The sequence below is a fragment of the Mytilus edulis genome, chromosome 9 (genome assembly GCF_963676685.1).
Source record: "Mytilus edulis chromosome 9, xbMytEdul2.2, whole genome shotgun sequence".
Classification (NCBI taxonomy): Eukaryota; Metazoa; Mollusca; class Bivalvia; order Mytilida; family Mytilidae; genus Mytilus; species Mytilus edulis.
The window spans coordinates 28,788,650-28,809,538 of record NC_092352.1 but is presented as its reverse complement, the minus strand read 5'-3'; positions in this window follow the sequence as shown (position 1 = coordinate 28,809,538).

Below are 20,889 nucleotides of genomic sequence, written 5' to 3'. Positions count from 1 at the left end.
TCCTTTATCCAGTTCAATGTTGATCCTTTCACCCCGTAGTATGCCAGTTTCACAAGACCACAATTATTCTTCCCCTTTGCTACAATGCTTTTTTGGTAAATTCTATATTTGCACCGCTTCAAACATGAAATAAATGTAACTGCTTATACACATATATGTTTGTTCCTCATCGAAATATTGGATAAGGAACAAGTATTGCAGTTCAACATAACATTCTTTGTTACAACCGGAACAATCAGGGTCCAGGGATCTGAGTACATGACCTTTGTTCATTCTCACTTTCCTGTTCTGATACAAATCTTAGCCAAGCTGATTGATAATGCTACACATGCTACAGTTGAGGAACAGTTTGGCCTAGATCAAACTTTAAAAGATGTTTACGACAACACAGTTTCATTCATCTAAGCTTGATGATTCCCTAACATCCATCAAATCCACCATACACCAGGATGTGCATGAGCGTACAAATACACCTACCGCTACATGTAGTACGTCCAAAAAAAATTTTAGTGGACCACTTTTCTCGTATTGTAAAAAACAATAACTGAGGCTATCATGCAAACAGCAATCCAACAATCTAATAATTATACCAAATTGATGACAGCAATCACCACTTCTTGTGAAACTCTAACTACCATAAACTATGGATACATTTGTGTGTGTGTGTATGTAGTATGCTAGCTACAACTCATTTATATATATATATTATATATAATTATATAAATATCTGTTTGTTTATGATGAAACATTGTTCTATCAGTTGTGAAAATATTTACAGTATTATTACTCTCATATCACAATCACCTGTAGCTTAAACCCTAAAATTTTGTAGTATAAAGATACTGAGTTAGGATAGCCAGTATCTCATATATTCAATTTCTTTTATTAATATCTGCAATGATCATTAAAACAAGTTGTTCAATCATATACTATTCAAAAAATTATAAGATAGAATAAGAGACACTCTTTTATTCTATAAAATGAGTTTTGTGGTGATTTATCTTCCATTTAAATGGGCTTCTGGGAAGTGGGTGGTCTAAAAAAAAATATGAAAAAAACAAAAAAAATAAGACCCTTTTTTTTTAAATATAGAAAATCTAGATCTAGTGTTCCTCGCTGAAACCCACTTGGGCATTAAATGATCAATTAGTTATATTTTCAAGAAATGTTATGTTGTTTTTAAAAAAGGAGTTGTTGAAATTGCTAGCAATTTACGACTTTCATTTGAATTTGGGAAAAATATTTTTGTTCATAACCATGATAACGACGGAAGCACAGTTTTGAAATATTGTTATGCACGTTTTGAAAATGTCTATAATCATGGTTTTATTAAAACATCTGCTAATTTAGGTGTTAAAGCTGAACGTAAGAGACAACCAATAGAAAAATATATAAAAACACAAGAAATTCTTTATTGGGCTAGATGAAATACTGAAAACATAAACCCATTACTAAAAGAAAGCTATACAATAAGTAAATATCTTGATTCACAAGGAATTTATACTTGTAAATATAAAAAAAGAAGATGTGGTATGATTGCCAATGAGACAACTGTCCACAAGAGACCAAAATGACACAGACATTAACAACTATAGGTCACCGTATGGCCTTCAACAATGAGCACTGTTATCACAGATTCAACACAATAAATGAATAATGATAACTTAAGACTTGGATTAAGAATATTACAAGCAACTTTCATTCAGAATTACTGTAAAATAAAATAACAAGTTTGAACGAAAATAACAAACTTTTTCTTTACAAAAATATTAATGTCAAACAAGACCAAGAATTTTATCTAGGATATCCAAATTTTGAATCTAGACGTTAATTTACAAAAATTAGAATTAGAGACCATAATTTGATCATTGAGAAGGGCAGATATCTAAAAATACCTCGAGACAATAGAACATGTCCAACTTGTAAAACCTCTACTGTCAAATTAATAATGTTTTACGTTTAAAACTTTTTAATGACATGGCAATATATAGTCCTATGTTTCCAAATCTGTCTGATACTGAAAAACTAGTAGTCCTACTAAATCCTTTTAATATAAACCAAGTGAAATAAAACAGTCTTTAGAACTGAGGACAGGGGACTCTTAGTTAGTTTTACTTGTATATATATAGGTATGTGTGTGTTCAACTCAGGTATTATATTGTTGCTGTTACTTTTGTGTATATCAAAAGTATAATGTTACTTATATGGGTCATTTGAAAAAAATGTAGAATTTTGAAAATGAAAAATTTATTAAAAGTTACTTATTCAAACAATCCTCTACATAAGCAAATCAAAACAAACAGTACTTTAAGAACAACATATTAAAAGATGCAATCTTAATGATGTCATACAAGAATATCTTGAAACATTTTTTGATCGGTGGTACAATATTTTGTCTATCCTGTTACCATTTTCAAAAGATATTTTGGGTTATTAAGAAAAGGTTTAGATAAAATGTTAAGCTTGTTTTATGTAATCAATTAGACGGTTTTTAAGAGAATAAACACCTATTTATACATGTTATATTCATTCTGTAAAATAATAGATTATTTTCCAATTTTTCAGGTTGTACTGAAAAATGCCTCTAAAAATTGGTTTTCAAAGGTTGTAAAAATTACCACCAGTAATGCAAGTCTAAGATAGCAATTTATATTGTTCGGCATTTTTTCACCCTTTCAAATAAACCCAACATAATAGGATATACTTAGCTTTCGTCTCCTGTCCTCTATTTCTTTGGGGAAGTGTTGCTTAATGCCGTATCGTGTGTTCCGTAGCCTGTATGCATTATCTAAAACGTACTGTAGGTCACAATGATATAGGAAACGTGCTACTATGGATCTTCCGCCTCCTTGATATCGTCCAAACCTGTGAACGTTCCCGAAATCTATTGTATAGTTAATGCCTAGTTCATTGTAAAGAAAGCACCGGAGAAGTTCTTCGGTGTTTTCATCTCTGACATTATAAAGTCCGGTAAAACAAAATTGTTTTTCATGGAGCGGCACTGAAGGTCGAGCACTCTTTCCTTCATGTTTTCAAGCTCTGTTTGGCAGTTGCATTCTTGCTGCTGGTCACTCAATTCTGATAAATTTTTGAAAAATTTATTTATACAGACTTTTGCTTGTTCGAGTTAATTTGATTTTTTCTCGGTGACGATTTTGTTTCTGTCGCATCGAGCTTTAAAGGGGCACTAGCTGTCAAATTCATGGTCACCGATTTTACTCAAATTCTCATATTTGATTTATAACAATGTAAAACATTTATCCAAACTATCAAAAGTCTAAAAGAAACAGTTTACAGAGCATGGGGTAGATAATATATAGGTTCGTTTCGTGTGCATTTTAGTCCAGACGCCATCTTAGGGGGCGGAGCCAAATTATCTCCATGAAAATGAGATTTGCCAATGCTTATACAACTGCATACCAAGTATCATTGACCTACCACTTGTGGTTCCCCATAAACTGACCTAATCACAAACTAATACATGTTAAATAAGCAAAGGTTTCGAAGCCAATAGACCGTTACTGAGGGGACAAGGCCAAATAATCTCCATGGAAATGAGATGTGCCAATGCTGATACAACTGCATAACAAATATGATTGACCTACCACTTGTGGTTCACCATAAACTAGACCTAATCACAAACTAATACATTGTTGACGTCGTCGCCGACGCCGGAAACAGCATACCTTTGTTTCGCTTTTTGACTCCGTCAAGGCGAGGCAATAAAAACTATTAAAATAGCTATGCTACAGTTTATTTTAACTAATTAAAATGTAATTTCTATTGTAAAAATAAAGTCATTCCCAAAAATGAAAGTGAACAAAGAAACTATATCAATGCGCGGTACTATTCGATTTTAACTATTTACGGTTAACCTGATTTATGTTTTCTGTCTGTGGTATTTTAATTTATAAATCAAAATACAGATTCAATTTTAAAAATTCCCGATAGAAAAATGCATACCTTTACAAGTATGAATATTTTATAATATGTATTTATAAATATGATTTGGATGAATTCGATTCCTAACAGACATTGTTTAATGCCGAAAATGCGCACATTAATAACAAATTTTTTTTTGTTAAAAACTAAGGGTGTTGCTAAACGGCGGAAACGGAAAACGGAACGGAAACGGAAACGGAAAGAAAAAAAAATGTATGGACGGAATTTAAGGGGGGAAATGGAAAGAACTACAAAAACCAGTCACGAAATCACACAACAATTATTGCTGACAATAGGATAGAAGCTAGATATCAAAGTAAAAAGCAAACAGTTTTGGAAATACATAACATCGCTATTCATAGTGGTTTTCAATAGACAGCACTTGCATTTTATTCCTATGTTTTAATTTTAGCCATGCTGGCTATCTTGGCTGGCAGGCAGGGTTATCCAACATACTTTTCAAACTAGATACACCGATGCTAATTTTTGCCAAGTTTAACCAAAACTGTCAGACGACTTTCTAAAAGACATGACTGTGTTCGGTAAAATTGGCCCAGTAGTTTCAGAGAAGATATTTGCAAAAGTTCATAAAGACGAAAACAGACGACGGACGCCAAATGAAGAGAAAAGCTCGATAAGCATCTGAAACATGCATTCTCTGCAAGATTCTCTAACATATATAGTATGCTCCAACATAGTGCGTAACCGGCTTGATTATTAGAATATTATCAATGCTTTTCATAAATATTGCAGTTGCAACTATGACAATGTGTTGTCATCAATGATTGCGCAAACACATCGGTAAGGATATTTACCGTCATGTTATATTTTGAAAAAGCCACATATATACTACTTAAATCGAAATTAAACAGTTACATGAAACCAGATACATGCCAAGAAATCCTCTCTAAAAATTCCGGTCGACCCCCTACGGCAGTCATTAGTAGCTAAAGATTTGATTTCATTGAAGGAATTAATTTATGACCTTCATGTACGTGTTGCTCAGAACACAGCCATATACCAAATGGTCAATATTAATCATCCATGTAATTTGCTCTATGGGGTGTTTGCAGAATTTCAACGGAGGCAATTTCTTGGCATGAAAACACAATGCATGTTGGGTGTACTCATTCCTATGCTTCCGCAAGCAAAGAGTCGTGGTAAATTGGACAACATCAAACAGGTCAAACAGGCCGTTGATTCTGTGGTATATCAAGAAACTGTTATGGGTCAGGTATTGTTTAGTAAACGATATCTTGGATAATCGGGTGTTTGGCCAGTAGAAACATCCATACGATCTGTAAATGATGCGAAGTGTAAAATAAAAATAATTTCCGTCATAAAAATAACTATCGAGTTTTCAGTTGTCAATACAAATAGAAAGCAACTCTCACATTTCAACATTCCTTTAGTGTAAATGAATATAAATTAATTATAAAAAAGAAGATGTGGTATGATTGCCAATGAGACAACTGTCCACAAGAGACCAAAAATGACACAGCAATTAACAACTATAGGTTACCGTACGGCCGTCTATAATGAGCTATGTTAACGGATGTCACACGTGAAGCTGGATATGTGTACCAATGCGGAGCAACTGAGATAACTCCCAGTTTTTTGTTCAATTGTTTATCCGTTTGTCTGTCATCTGTTTTTTTGTGTCTTTTTTTTTAGTCATGGCGTTGTCAGTTTATTTTCGACTTTTGAGTTTGAATGTCCCTTTAACGGGTATCTTTCGCCTATCTTTTAATGTTTTCAACTATATATCGTAAAACAACAAACTGAATGAGTGACACTATTTTGAATTGTAATACTATGAAATCGAATTCAGTGATCACGGCTACTTGAAATGGATTGAATTTTCTGAGAAGAATTAAGCGGCAAGATATACAAAGCAGTTTTGACAATATGATTTTGAAAACCCTAGACATGACTAAGACTAACTGGGTAAGGGCACTTTGCAAAACGTATAATATCCATGTAGGCTACTAAATTCCCGCCACCTTTTTCGCTTTAATTCGTATTTATTGATTTTAATTTCTAGGAATTGTTGTGCTTTTTTTTTGCGTTAATACCAAACTGCAAACTTCAGTATTGTAATTGGGTGAGAAAGGCTTTGTATAGAGAGTGATTTTGTCAATTTTACATAAATATAAAGTGTATTCGAGTTTCTATTCTAGTTCCCGGGTTTCCTTATCGGTTGTTGTCCATACAGCATTGCCCCATTAGGTTTCTTTTACGTTTTCTTTCCATTATATCAAAGAATAATATCAACAATTCAGAACAATGCAACAAAATACACCACATCACTAATCTTGATTCAAGGCAAGTAAAAAAGAAACAAAGAAAAAACGATAAAAAACATTTACCAACAAATGTATTACTTAACAACCTTTCTATCGAATCGAGGTCAAAGTTCATCTTTTAGGCCGTATGTAAAGTTCTTTTTGTGTCGTTGGGTTACTATCTTATTGACATTTATCCAACATTATTATGTAAAAGAGAAAAATCGAGTAGACTATTCTAAATCGCATGAAAGACGTACGCATGACCTTATCAAATATTTCAAAAACACACAGTCTCATCATCCCCTACTGATTTAAATAATTTATGCTTTAAAATCCTTTATTCTAAATTTATTCTTCTACTTTATTTTCTTGTTAACATGACTGTGTTACTAAGTATACTATATAAAACATTCCTATATAGATAAAGTTACCAAAAAGAAAAGATGTAAATTCTTTCAGTTCCGTTTTCCGTTTCCGTTTCCGTTGTGGAGCAACACCCAAAAACTAAACAATCGAACAGGACCCCCTTTTCTAGGTTTATTTTTTCGTACACACTATTTCAGGATGAGCTCTTTTCAAAAGGTGGTTATCATTTATTTGTGAGTAACATATGTCAATTTTGTCATTATAATAATATTATTAATTATAACATTAATAATGTTCTACAAAATAATACATCAAATCGTAGCTATACCATCTGCTATTCTCATATCATCAGACAGTAGAACCCGCAAAAAACTAATTATACTTTTAGACACATTTCAACCAAAAAAGATACATATAAATATTCATTTTTTCCATATACCATAACTCAGTGGAACTTATTGCCAATGCAAACAGTCGCTGTCGCCACAGTCGACACTTTTAGAGAACAGCTCACACCAGCTGTTCTCCACAAATTCATCTAACTCATTATTAGCCTATGTACATAGTTTTAATCACCTTTTAAAAAAGTTAAATTACGCACCTCAAATTTATTTCCGATCATTTTATATATATTTTTTGTCTTTGTTTTTGTAAATATATATATATAGGCCACGCTGCGCGCGCAAACAGTAAATAATCTTCAGATCATTGAAGGACTACTGAAAACCTAAAGAAGAATAATACTAATCACAAAATAAATATGATTCGATTTTGAAAAACTGCTTTGCAAGTACTATAAATAACGTCTAACATATGATAGTGTAATCACACGTGTTGTATTGATATAATTAGGTCTTTCAACCTTTTCGGTTCAAAGACCTATTGGTTTTGTTCTGATTATTATTTTTTTTCTTCCGCCAATTTTTTGTTCCTTCGCTGTTTTTTTTTTCGCAAGATGTGGCTTAGACATATGGTATATGATATCGAACAACTAATACGCTTTTGAAACTGACATCGCGTAACAAAAATCTTTTCCATGTAAAAGATATCTCTCCGAACACTGTTTTTCTTGTTATCGCTTAATCTTTGCAACCGTATAAGAAACCGACAAATTTATTTTACCAAATTGCTCGTTATATCCTCAGGATGTGTTGATTAATTTTGACCGAAGCTATCCGGAGACTCCATATGAGAGTTATTTCCCCTTTTATATTTGATATAAGTGATATGCATTTTTAACTGTAAAACCATAAGTGATAGAGGTCTAGGGTCTTTTGATTTGAGGTCCTTGGTCCAAAAAAATGAAAATGAAGTCAAGGTCAAAGGTCAAGGTCATGATTAAAATTTTTGATTTTGGCTTGTTATCTCTTATTTTCAGAAATCATATAAGATATCGACAGTGGATGCGTGGGAAAGTTTCGCTGTATATATACACCATTTCAGTTAACTAGCTTTAGTTATGCCATATTAGAAATAAAGTTTTTAAATTTATACATTTTAGATGAATATAAAAAATAAAACGACTTAGCTAAGTTGGATTTATCTATCATAAGTTAGTAAATGAACTTAATTCAAACAATTTAAAACAGTATAATTGATAAAAACTCCTTAATTAAGTTTCCTTCACATTAAAGTGTTTTATTTAATGCAACTTAATAAATTCTAAAAAATAAAGATATTTAACTTAACATCCTTAAAATTAGCAAGACTTAATATTGCCATAAATAAAGGAGTTAAATCTCTTATAAGTGAGTAAATTATCTAAATTAAAACAATTTAATGCATTATAGTGCATGGTATTGTATTAATTAAGTTTTCTTAAGCATTGTTAACTAACTAATATAAGGCCCCTATACGCTTCCGTAGATATCTATATTAGTTTATAAGATATCTCTATTAATTAATAAGATATCTTATACAGTATGTATTTAAAATATATCTTTATAAAGAAGTAAGATATCTTATTAACTTTATATGAGTAAAAAAAGGAAGGATGACAATTTATGTAAAAAAAGAATGTTTAGTTTGTCCATGATACACCGTGTTAATATTGCGCCTCATCTAAATATCTTGTCTTATTTCTAATCAGAAATTTCCCAATGCAACAAACTTGCAGCTCTCACTTGTGTTGCGCACTTTGTATCTTCATAAAATATTTTACAAATGACACTCTTCAACATATATATTGTTCTATTTTATCTTTTTATTTTTGTGAAAATCCGTATGCTAAAAATTGGAAGATGGGAACGTGTGGGTAATCGCCAAAACATAAAACAGACTAAGTGTGCAAACAAGTAATTCACTGAGTTACATTTCGACCCGTTTGGAATAAATAGGTAAATCATTTATTAATGATTTTCTTAATTTTTTAAGCCAAGACATATATATACATATATCATGATTTCTTATTTGAGTTATTCACCTTTCCTTACTTTTAGATATTAGTATAGAGGCAAATATGTCAAATATAAGAATACTGCTTGTACGATTCATGTGTATGCGGCAACAATTTGATGACTGTATCCTGTATATACTGCGGCAGATAGAGTTAACAACCCTGAAGACAAAGGAGCTAGAAACTGCTGAAGGCATATTTAAATACCGGCATCACATCAAGGAAAGGGCACGTTAATATCAGCAAGTCTTCAAGGAAACCGTACATAGTCATAACTATAGTCAACTCCTCTTGGAAAAAATGTTAATAATGGCATCTCTTCATGAAAATGAAACATGTTAAAACCAACATCTCCACGTGACAATATAAATCTAGTATTTGCCACTTAGAAAGATTCAATAATAAAATACGTAGTGGAGTAGTAAAAATTCTGCGATGAAGTAAATTAACAGCACCCGAGTAAAACTATCGCAAAACACTTGGCTTTGTTATTCAAGACAAAAGAAAACGAGTTAAAGTTCATAAACTATCTTGATGATCTTGTTTTTAGATTTTCAGCATGCAACTTCTCGTCTAGATATAGATTATGGATGATCGTGTATCTCATTAATGTCAAGCAGCAACTGTTGCATGCATATAAATAGACAACTATGACAATCAAAACTTATTAATCGTTTTAGTACCATGTTAACCCTCGTGATATATGGACCCTGAAAACAATAAACTATAATGAATGTTCAAGATTAATTTACTTTCGTCGTGAAATCTTATTGTTTTACCTTACTTCGGGAGGCGGGCTCCTCCCGTCCGTTTACGCCTTTACCACCACTTCGTTCATGTTTGAAAAGTCAACCATTTTTTAAACCATGCAATGTGTGCATGTTAACATAATGACCTTCGTTTATATAATATATCGACTTATCAATAATAATCAAGCAAGTGACAAACCATAAGATATTTAAGTGCTTTTATCTATGCTCGCCGGAAATGTGATTTAGTGAAATTGAAAAAAAATGTTTCTCCTTGCAAATAAAGTAACTTGACAAAAAAGAAGAAACCAATTACAGTCTGCAAGAAAAAGATGTTTAGCATGCTTTACCTTTTCTCGTTTTTATATAGATTAGACCGTTGGTTTTCCCGTTTGAATGGTTTAACACTAGTAATTTTTGGGGCCCTTTACAGATTGCTGTTCGGTGTGAGCTAAGGCTCCGTGTTAAAGTCCGTACCTTGACCTATAATGGTTTACTTTTATAAATTATTATTTGGATGGAGAGTTGTCTCATTGGCACTCATACCACATCTTCCTTTATCTCTTTACCAACCCGTTCATTTCTATATACTTCCTATTCATGGAAACTCCAAAAGGTTGACTGGGGTATATGAGTATCGTAATTCCTAGACTTTTCCCATTACGACAGTAAATCCGATGTCATTCGTATGGAGAATGCTTGTCTATAGTCACGTTAAGAATATATTGCTACAATTGGCTGAGGGGTCCGTAAATGTTCTTTAACTACAATATACTTTCCAGTTACAGTTCTGATTTCTCGCCCTTCATCGCGGTCGGCAGTAAAGAACATGCTAAAGGAGCATCTATTGACTGCTTGGGATGTATAAATACTCAGCCACGTCTAGTTTGAATGGGATGTTTCGTTAAAAAAGAATTGCAAATATTTCATGAAGGACAGTTATTTGTTTTAAACCTTAAATTTAATGAAGTGAAAACAAATGGAAGATAAATTCTGAAGGACACCATCTGTAAAATTTTAGTTCGGAGTTAAGCGATGGAAGGGTGCTAAAATATTTTGCATTCAAAAACGCTTGCAAAAATTTGTTGATCCTGCTTTTACTTGGAAAATGTCTTCCCCTATATGATATCTCTCTCGATTTCGACCTAAACTAGTATATGTTTAGTTTGAACTTATATGACACAACTGTTTAATATGTCCCAGATTATGCTTTTCAAATTAGGCGTGAAATACTTTTCATCGTATGGTTAAAAACAAAAATGCATCAACTACACTTAAGATATGAATAAACATACTGACAAAAACACATATTTTCATAAAAAAATTAACCTGGTTTGGGATTTTTCTCCTCAACAAAAATAGAGATGTCAGCGCCAAAATTGTAACCCGGATCTGTCGACTGTACATATAGAAGTGAGGTAGGTAACCCGGGTTCGCCCAACATTAACTCCACCTCAAATGAGGTTAATTTTAGTCCGGGTTAGGGCGTTCACATTACTTCATTTAACCCGGATTAATTAATTCAGGTTAAATCCAGTTTTGGTGGGGTTCGTGTTGGTCTTTATTTTTCTATATTTAAGGAATGACTGTAATATTTTTTTCTGTCTATGAAGAAATAACATAAAAAAAATGGTGCACACTGAATAACGCCCGTAGCGGGTTATTTAACAGTGTGCACCACATTTTTTCATGTTATTTCCAATAGACAGAAAATAATATTACAGTCATTTCTTATAATTTAATTCTAAATTTCATTTAAACCGTAGAAAACCATAAAAAAAAACGTTGATGACGTCACGGTCACATGACTAAATTATATCTATGGGCTGATAACAAAATAACGTCAGCCAATCAGAAGACGCGTTACATCAAAAATTAAATTATTGCGTTTTGTTTACTATTGTTTGTCTGTTGTCTTTTCTTTGTAGCGATGGCATTTTTAGTTTTTTTTGTAAAGTTTTTAAACTGTTCTACCAAATTAAGAATAAATACCATTTGAAACACGATATGAATTTATAGTTTAAAGCAAAGATTCTTGTTTTCCTGAATATAAAGTGATCTTATAGACTCTTTGCAAAATATAGAAAGCTTTATAAAAGAAATAAGTCCTCATTCGGAAATCAAAACACCAATATATGACTATACATGTCAAGCCGGGTGCATAATTAACCAAAACTTTGGCATTACATCTACCGATAAAAACTACAAATGACACTAGTGTAGGCATTTCCACTTCAACCGAACAATACGATGTCTTGTTCCTTGCCTAATCCTAAGTATTTGCATTCATGATAAAAAAAAATTGTAACTTTCAATAGTATAAACACATACGGTCGAACTTAGAGTGTTAAATTAGTCATTTCAACGAAATTTTTTTATAGACGCCAACTCAAGTTGCAAAGACCAAGTACTCTCTCTCTCTTTCAAGGAACCAATTCATTTGTTCTTGCTAATCCGTGTTCTGTACACGCATATGTTATTTTCTTCGGAATGGAAACCAGTCATCGTAGATTAGAAAAAATATGTCTTATTTGAGAACTGAAAACATCCACAAACAAATGCTTTAATTCTAACCAAGCTTTTAAGTATATTTACAATAAAGTGGTGCAGGATTCACCATTATATAAATTATGAAAGTGAAAATAAGTACTTGCTTTTTAAATCTACGATATCAATCTTTAGCTTGAAGTTGATGGATTTAATATTTTATTCAATTATGCGCATATAATTACAAGAGGGTAATTTAAAGAGCTGAAGTCAAGAAGTAGCAATTATAATGAAGAATTATGTTATAATGAAAGAAAAGAAAAATACTAGCAGAAACGTTTAAAATATACAGTTCAAACGATCTCTGCAAACATGTAAATGGAAAGCGTTATTATTTTGTTCTTTGGAGAATTTTTAAGATTTCAATTGCATATTGTTTGGTCTAGTTGTAGTTTGGTCATCTTTACCATTGAAAATCAAACTTGTCCCATGTTTTCGAGTTTCGCTATTACAAGGGATTTCATGATCGTGATAAGGAATACATAACTAACACACCTTCGTCCAGGTGTCTTTCTACATATACGGCTATACATGTAAAAACAGAAATAATTAAGATTAAATCATAACGAAAAAATACCTTGTATCAGTTCATGACACTTTTCAAATAATATATCAGTACGAAATTTATTATGAGCGTAACAATTTCGACTCTTTTTAATAGGAAAAAATAATTATTTAACATAAAAAGTCTTTTCACAGTTTTACATTAAAATATAGAAATATAGATGTATCATACATCTGTGCAAAACAAATGTCATGTTTGCAGGTGTGAAAATTTATATGAAATATAAAATTAACAAATTCCTTGTAAAAATATAATTACACATGTCATGAGAAAGGTGAAAACATTTTCGAAATGGCCATGCTTATAATCACGGAGAAACGAATAAATGGTATGGCGGCTGCACATTTACAAAATATTAAATTGTTTTACCATCCAGAGCCTCCTTACAACAAACTGAACGTCAAAATATGTCAGAAACGGTAGGTAAAAACAGATTTTTCTGCTAGCTTGACCTAGTAATGTCCAGAGATATAAAATATCTTTGAGCTTCCCTCTTTCCATGCAAGAAAGTTCAAGACGCCTGATATCTTTAGTGAGTTTGTAAACCTGTATGTCCTAAGGCGTCAAGTACGTACTAGTACATCAAAACTACTACTACTAAAGTCCAATTCAGTAAATCTGTATTTATAAAAATAAAAGGGAACTGATTTGATATGATTTGCCCAAAAAAATGTATAGCAAAGATACCGAACTCAAAAACAAATTCAAAAAGGGGAAGTATATTAAAAATTGACAAAATCAAGCGATATTAATCAACGGAACAGGTAAAAAACAAATGTAATATTATATCTAACTTGGTACAGGACTTTTCAAAAGAAAATTGTGGAGTAAACTTGGTTTTATTGCTAGCTAAAAATCCCACTTGTATGACAGTTTAACGTTCCGTTATAAAAAGTATACACATTAATCTAACAAAGACAACTTTCCACAAGATTCCAAAAGGACAAATGACCATCACGTAAACCACATTATGGCAATAAAATAAGCTATAAATTACACCTATATGACCAAACGGGAAACAATTCAAACGAAAAATCCAACTGTCTGATTTATGCTAGAGACAATAAACAATAAACATATGACAGATTTCAATGAAAACAACCAACCACTGAATTACATTGGAAAAAAATATGAAGATTTGGCATTATTGCCAATGAGACTATTACCCATCATAGACCAAATGATGTAGACGTAAGTAACTCTAGGTCATTCATTTACCTGACGACCTTCAACAATTAAAAAAAAACAACAGTCTGAATCAGTGGTGTTGTAACAACGCGACATACAAATAAACTGCAAAAATTTAGAACATCAGTTTCAGCAATCTCGTAAAACAAATATTTAAACATTACTGTATACTACTCTTTTAATGCATTGTATTGAAGCTATAACACACGCTGGGTTTGTAAAATTTATAAATTGAAGTATCCAATAATTTTTTTTAAAGTATTTCATAAGTGTAGAAAAGCTGTTGTAATATGGACTATATCTGACAGTAAAACTTTTGCTATAACAGAAAGTTGTCAGTTTGTCAATGCGGGATGATTAAGTACGCAGCCTCGTTTAGTGGGAATGAATAATTTTTTATAAGGAGAGTTTCACGTTCCCTGAGAAAAAATCTACGAGGGATCCATAGGTGATCCGCTTGATGGCTAAATGCATCCCCTTTTCCAAGGTACTCTCATTTGCAATGCTTTCTTTCACCTGTTTAAGTTTGTATCTATGGAAATATAGGGAAATGTATGTACCGAATGCTGACAACGCTTGTTTATACTACTTCAAAGAGCCGATTAGTTTAACATATCAATTCAAAATACGACAGCTTTCAGGATATAGTCATACTGTCTAGTCATCAAAGACAACAAAGTGCTGAGAATAGAATGCGTCAATGTCGAAATTAGACTGAAGATTGCATTCGAGAAAACTGCCATACTGTAGTCAGCAAAGGCAACAAAGAGCTGAAGATGGAATTCGAACAGTATTCAGGAAAACTGTCCTACTGTTTAGTCATCAAAAGCAACAAAGAGCTGAGATAAGAATTCGAACAGAATTCATAAAAGTTTTTATTCTGACGAGTCATCAAAGGCAACAGAGATTCAGAAAAATTGTCACGCTGTATAGTAATGAAAAGCAACAAACAGTCGAGATTGGAATTCGGACTAAATTCAGGAAAATTGTCACACTGTTTAGTCATCAAAAACAACCGAGAGTCGAGATTGGAATTCGGACTAAATTCCGGAACATTGTCACACTGTTAGTCATCAAAGGCAACCGAGAGTCGAGATCGGAATTCGGACAGCATTCAGGAAAAGTGCCATACTGTCTAGCCATCAAAGCAAAAAAAAGAGTAGAGATTGGAATTAGAAGGCCGGTCTAACCCTCGAAGATACCCTTGACAAATAACGGTTGATGGTGTAGGGGTGATCAAATTTATTGCGTTCTAACAATCACGAGTGGTACTTTTTTTGCTGTAGCACTTGCATAATGGTTTCTTTTTCTTTTTTGAAAAGCAGCTTCTATGAACATTTGTTGAGACACAATTTCTTTCACATTACGATAAGATGTTTGAGGAAAGTAAAGAGAATGAGGAATATAAAATGATCATCATCATTAGCAAATTCATTAGTTAAATAAATGAAAAGTTGGAACTTTGATCTTTTTTTCTGAGATTCTAGAGCAGCTGACAATTTAAAGGCACAGTAACTGCCTAAATTCATGTCAATCAAATTGACTAAATCACTTATATTTGTTTTTTCTAACACACTTAAACATAAATTATGTTAGGTTAACAAAAGTTCCATCGGAAATAATGAACAAAAGAATTTAAATTGATTACACGTTGTTATCTCTTCATTTGTTCATATTATTTATATATTTGAAATAAAATCGACTGTGGTGTACTCGATATGTTTCTACGTCAACCTGTCTTCATATGTTTGGTTTTTTTTTTATTCATCTAGTAAGAAATGAAACCCTAAACTCTAAAAGGAGATGGGCCATTGACTACATTTTGAAATATTATACATATAGAAAACTTGCCTTTATTATAGTTAGCTACTATATTCTCCTTGTAATCCACACTGAAATTGAATATATCTGAAAACACATTTGATTTTAATCCAAAGTTTGAAACAATACAATCACTATAACTATATCACTTCTTCGTGTTTTGCATTAAAAATATACTTTCATCGTCTTCGTCGTCTTTATCCATTTTGAAACACAAAACGCATATATATTTATGTGCGGTTCGCGTATGATTTTTGAAGTATGTAATTTTTCTATTGTGTTTTCACAATACATTGTGTAGTTGTAAACCGGTTTTGGTGGTCAGTACGGGGCGCCGAATGGGACTCTTGTGGTTTTGTACAAAATTCAATTCTGTCATAACAAAATCATTTTTGTCTTACAAAACTATGTGCTACAGACTTGTTTTGTGAGAACTTCAATTTTGTGATGACAAAATTCATTTGTGTAGACAAAATTCATTTTTGTCATGACAAAATTCATTTTTGTAGACAAAATTCATATTTGTCATGACAAAAGTCAATTTTGTCTAAAAGGTATGCAAATATAAACATATTTGCATACAAAATTGACTTTTGTTACCTGATATGGAAATTAAATCACAAAAGTCAATTGTGTGAGGTAAGATTCAATTTTGTGAGACAAAATTGACTTTTGTGAGACAAAATTAACTTTTGTGAGACAAAATTGACTTTTGTGAGACAAAATTCAATTTTGTCAATTTTGTTGAGACAAAAGTAAATTTTGTTAATTTTGTTGAGACAAAAGTCAATTCTGTCAATTTTGTTGAGACAAAAATCAATTATGTTGAGACAAAAATCAATTTTGTTGAGACAAAAGTCAATTTTGTTAATTTTGTTGAGACAAAAGTCAATTTTGTTACTTTTGTTGAGACAAAAGTCAATTTTGTTAATTTTGTTGAGACAAAAGTCAATTTTGTCAATTTTGTTGAGACAAAAGTCAATTTTGTCTCACAAAAGTCAATTTTGTGAATTTTGTTGAGACAAAAGTCAATTTTGTCAATTTTGTTGAGACAAAAGTCAATTTTGTGAATTTTGTTGAGACAAAATTCAATTTTGTCAATTTTGTCAATTTTGTTGAGACAAAATTCATTTTTGTCAATTTTGTGTAACAAAAGTCGATTTTGTATGCAAATTAGTTCACAGAAACCAAACTAAACTAATTTGAATACAAAATTGACTTTTGTCGCCCAATTTTCAAATTAGGTAACAAAATTCAAGTCTGTGTAACAAAAATGAATTTTGTCATGACAAAAGTGACTTTTGTCCGCTGATAGATAATTTTGTATGACAAAATTTTAAATTTGTAGTATGATACAAATTTTGTTAAACTGAACTTATTTTTGTTGAACAAAAGTCACTTTTGTCCGTACAAAATTGAATTTTGAGTACAAAACCACAAGAGTCCCATTCGGCGCCCCGTAGTCAGTAGATAATGAAAGTTTGCACGAGATTTAACTATCGAGGTTTGGGCAGTGACCATTATCGTACGTTTCCTTTGTATTGAAGTTTAATTTTCATTAAGAATTCTGTTTTTTTAATGTATTGAAGTTGTATGTAAAGAATTAATGTGTTTTGTATATATTTTGTAGATGTTTTATTGCTGTCTTTTACCGGTATTGTTGATTGTGTGATGTTTATAAACCGGGATTTGTTTTCGTAGATGCATGGTTGCCGTATTCAAAACATGAACTGTTAATGGTGTTTGATATTAGAAATATTGTGATCTCTGGATCTATAGTTATTAAAACTGAGATGGTCATTGCGCCTAACAGTACCTAAATATGTATTTACTGTAGTTTTCTATTATGCCTTTATCGTATAAAGGTACATATCTGAATGTGCTCAGATATGTATGCTTTACAAAAATCTAGAGAGATTTAGCACATAAATACTTTATGTTCGTTTGAACACAGTGAATTTAGAACATAAGTAAAGTTGTTCACAGAAAATATTTAGAGTAGACCTTGCGCATGCTAAAATCATGATACGTCTTCATCCTAATGTAGCAATACATGTGGTTTACCTTCAGCTGTACTTTCTTATTGTCTATTGTTTAAGTTGAGCGAGCTACTGTTTAAAGGCGACAACATATAGGATAAATTTTAAAGAAAGATTATTCACAAAACAATTTTCACACTTGATGAAAATAAATCGTAACAAAAGTTTGTATTTGCTTGCATTTTTTTCACCTTTTGTCGAGTTAAACAATGTTTAAGTATATATAAGCCTCTAACAGTCCATTCTGTAAAGTATTGAACCGAGCTGAGGCCGCATATCTTAAAGAATGGACTGGTATCGGATTATATCCTTTACCGATAGTGTAAGAGTAATCTGAACGAAAAAATAAAAACAAAAATAACTAGTAGGCTCTAAAAGGTTGGTCAAACGTGATGAAAAGCGACCATTTTTACTTTCGCTGGGAAGTTGGGGTGTGTTGAATAAGAGAACATATTGTTACTTTCGGTAGTTTATCTGTGGACCATACAATAACTCGTAACAAAGATTCTTTCCTAACAAGAGACATACAATTATATTTTATTTATTTTTGTTCGTCGTACCATTGAAATTTATGTTTAAAGTGACTTATAGACCCAAAGGGTCCAAGTGTTCTAATTATTGTTTTTACATCTCACTGTATTATATAATATTTTGTGAAAAACACATGTCACTATAATAAATAATTTACTAATTACTAATTACTAAATTACAATTATACGTCTTCATTCTCATCGGATATGCATATGTATTCATACATATCGCACAACTAAGGCAGCAACCATTTGATTTTCGGGGGGGGGGGGGGGGGGGGGGGGGGTGGGGGGGGGGGGGGGGGGGGGCTATAGATTTTTTTGGGAAAAAAAGTTTGTTTCCAGTTTTTGGAGAGAAAAAAAATTGTTTTTGAACCTGAGAAAAAAAAAATTGTTTGTTTCAGCCTCAGTTGCCACTATATGTAATGCTAAAATTGAAAGAAATATTTTTTTTTTCGACTTGTCGCCAAAAAAATATTGTTTTTCGCCACAGGCGAAAAAAAAAGTTTGTCCGGAAAAATCCATAGCCCATCAAGAAATCAAATGGTTGCTGCCTAAACGGACCTGCCTAGTGAGTAGGTTGTACCACTTCTACTGAGAACAGTGGATAAATTTCTAAGCACTGGAGAAACCTCTGATGCAAAACTCATTCACTATGTCATAGATATTGGAAGATATGGTATGAGTGCCAATCATATGAGACAACTCTCCATCCATCCAAGTAACATTTTTTTTAAAGTAAACCATTAAATGTCAAGGTACGGCCTTCAACACGGAGCCTTGGCTCACACCGAACAGCGAGCAATAAAGGGCCTCATAAATTACTAGTGTAAAACTATACAAATTAGTTAAAATATGTTAATTACGTATGCATGTACCCATTTAAATTTGAAAGACAAATGATAATAAATGAAAAAATTTAAAGCAAGAAAATAGTTAGAAAAAAAAAAACTAACATTCATGAAACAAAAATGTCGAACAGCGCCGCAGAAATGAGGAGCGAAATTTGAAAAAGAGACATTCAAACTCATAATAATAAAGTTGAAATAAATTAACAAAGACATGGCATCAAGAAAAAATCTATCAAAGACAAACAACAGTATAAAAAACAAAACAAAGAATATTAAACAATAGGCAACACGAAACCCATCAAAAACTTCTGGTGATCTCGGGTGCCTCCTGATGGGTAATGCTGATTCTACTCCACATACGGTACCGTCGTGTTGGCTCCATGTAAGTACCCTGACTCCTCTTGAAAGTTGTAATTCGGAATATTAATTTCGGGGGCGTTCTTAATTTATTGGAAGGATGATTTCAACTTTAACCTTTGAACTCTTCAGTTAGTTTAATATCTTCCTTGTGAGCAGCAACTCTCTATCAAGGAAGTCATGGTAGGAAACGCAAGCTCTGGAATATCGTATCAGGAGATGTATACTACATATGCAGGTTATGTTAGAATGTTGCTTCATAGAAATGGAAAGTTCACCATTGTGAAGCTGAAATTATCTGGTTTTTGTTCCAAACCGACCCTCATTGTAGATTTCTAGATGTAAGTCAAGATTTGAGACAGACTTAGCTGTATCTGTGGTATCCTTTATTTCAGGTTCGATTGGATAGATGCCTTCAACGAATTCACAAATCTTGAATTACCGGTATTTAGTGAGAGATCTAGAACATTGTCTTAATAGCGGAAAGTGAAGATAAGGGATACGGCTAGTTTCTTTTCATTCTTAAACAGACGCATAACGCCCTTCAATCTTGGACATCAATACTGGACAGCTGTAATCCAGATAACCATTACATATCTACTCTAGTCGTTGTAGGATGATATCTTTTCCGTGTGTGCGACTATTTGGGTATTAAGTTTTTGAGGTTTTCCGATTACTGTTAAATTGAAATTGATTGGTTGTTGAACTCATTAAAGGTATTCGCTTCTCAATTATTACATCGGTCTAAAGCTTTGTTTTCATCAGACTCGTCAGTGGCGTTCGATACAAATCAGTCTAACGGCCAACTATAAAATGAAATTAAATGGAATTTCAAACAAAACAAGGATACTCTTTTTTACTTCCGTAGTGCGTGTATGAAATTCCAGAAAAAGTTGTCCAAAATACTGGCATGTTGTAAAAATCCTTTACGATTTCTGTGATTTTTATATCCTTTCCACTTTTTATGAAAATAATCCATAATTTTGTCTATGTTTTCTGTGTATCTCTAAATTACCGTTTATTAAGAAATCTCCAGAGTATATTATATAATTGTTGTCCAGATATTTGATATTTTTATTCTGAAGTTATTGCATTTTATAAGCGCCTATACTAAACTAGATACACAAAAAAATATCGGTAGATTAGAAGATCCCTTATTATGCTTTGTTTAGGGTCGTATATGGAAACTTTAAAACAGTCATGTTTCTTTTGTAATAGATATCGTTGTCGCCAACATTTTCTCCAATCGAT